Genomic DNA, 2,251 nt, shown 5'->3' on the forward strand with positions numbered 1-2,251 from the left:
GGTAGTGTGGCATGAAAACATGAACTTTAGATTCAGAAATATGTAAGTTTGAATTCTGATTCTATCTTTAATCAATCCTGGCATTAGTAGTTTAAAAAAGTTTCTTGGCCTGGCTGGCATGACTCAGTGTTTGAGCATTGACCTATGAACCAGGAGGTCACAGTTGAATTCCTTGTCAGGGCACGTACCTAGGTTTTGGACTTGATTCCCAGTGTGGGACATGCAGAGGCAGCCGATCAATGATTCTCTCTCATCATTGATGTTTCTATCTCCATCCTTCTCTCTTCCTTTCTGAAATCAATTTTTAAAAAGTATATATATGTTAAAGAAAGCTTCTTAGATAAGGCACAAGTTAATTGACTTCTTGGAGTTTTGGTTTCTCATTTGCAAAATAGGGATAATGGTACCTACTTCAAAGGGTCACATTAGATGAGGTGCAAACACAAAGGTGCCACATTCAGGATGTTCTTCCTCCTCTTGTTTGTAGCTCAGTGGTCCCCAAAGGGATTGTGGGTGGTCCAAAGGCTCTGTCAAAATTTCCTGCAGAGCCTATAAAAGATATTTGTGTTTGGTCATCATAATTAGACAGTCTTTTTTTTTTTTTTTTTTTTTAATTTTTTAAAATATATTTTATTGATTTTTTACAGAGAGGAAGGGAGAGAGATAGAGAGTTAGAAACATCGATGAGAGAGAAACATCGATCAGCTGCCTCCTGCACATCTCACACTGGGGATGTGCCCGCAACCCAAGTACATGCCCTTGACCGGAATCGAACCTGGGACCTTTCAGTCCGCAGGCTGACGCTCTATCCACTGAGCCAAACCGGTTTTGGCGACAGTCTTTTTTTTTTTTAAAAAAAAAAAAAAATATTTTATTGATTTTTTACAGAGAGAAAGGGAGAGAGATAGTTAGAAACATCGATGAGAGAGAAACATCGATCAGCTGCCTCCTGCACACTCCCCACTGGGGATGTGCCCGCAACCAAGGTACATGCCCTTGACCGGAATTGAACCTGGGACCCTTCAGTCTGCAGGCTGACGCTCTATCCACTGAGCCAAACTGGTTTCGGCAGTTAGACACTCTTGAATTGAATTGAGTGCTTGGGGCTTTAAGGACTTCAACTAAGCTTTCCCCCCCTAGTACCTAACTCAATAAATAAGTGGCCCATGGGTAGAGGAAGGTAACCCAATAGAGGTAGACTGAAGACACAATGGGTTTCTAAAGGGAAAGAGCTGTGATGCCTCCCACACCCAGCCCTTTGCTCTCAGTCAGTTGGCTTTGAGGAAGTATGGCTCCTTAATAAAACTCCTTAAACCGTGAGTCCTGCATAGCAACCCTCCAATAACTTATTTCTTGCCCAATTGGTGTGTACATAGGTGAGTCAGGTCCCTTTTGAGTTGAACACTTTACTCCCCTTTCTGCTACCTCCACCCACACAGCACACAGTGGTTTGGCTCCAGATCTCCGGCCTCTAGTACTGCTTTAAGAGCACAAGACCAGGAAGGGCAGACTGAGAAGGAAGTCAGAGGCCAACAGGCCTGGAAAGAGACAGGTGGGGCTGCAATTGTTCAAAGGCCACAAACGCTGGGTATGTTTTATGACTGTGTCTGATTTGGAATCTCCTCCCCTTTGTGACTGTTCCAGGGACTCTCCCACCTCCTGCTTCCTTTTCATGATGCATTCTTTCCCTAGTGCAATCCTTTTATGGCCAGAGAATGGCTGTGCAAATAGTTGACAATTTAATGAAAATAACTTTTCATGGTGACCGGGAACCAGATCCTGTTTCTTCTCAAAAGATATCGAGGCCCATAAACACAATTATGAGGTTCAAAAAAGCTTTTGTGATGGGATGTGTAACTGTGAGTTTGGTGTTAGGGAATGGGTGCACAAGTGAAGGGCAAGGCAGAAAACAAAGTACTGACTGTTTTTTAAATCCTGAAAATGAAAGCTGGATTTCATTCAGGAGACCTCAGAAATCTTAGTGTGTTCTCTGCCCAGATTAAATTATTAACATTTATTTGGGTGAGAGATGAGGTTAAATGATGGAGTTGTGCAATGTTAGGTAAATTACTTAATTTCTCTGTCTCAGTTTTTTAATGTGTTAAAACAGAATGATAATACTCGTGGCATTGTGTTGTTGTAATGTACCCCGAGAATCACAGAAGGACGCCTCAAGAAGTCGAATTAAAGAGTCACATTTATTGCAATCCAGGACTATGAGGGGCCATTCCCAAATCTGATAGCAGTAAGA

Source organism: Myotis yumanensis, unplaced genomic scaffold (genome assembly GCF_028538775.1).
Source record: "Myotis yumanensis isolate MYYU_CA2020_CCGP unplaced genomic scaffold, mMyoYum1.0.hap1 SCAF_18, whole genome shotgun sequence".
NCBI classification, from domain to species: Eukaryota; Metazoa; Chordata; class Mammalia; order Chiroptera; family Vespertilionidae; genus Myotis; species Myotis yumanensis.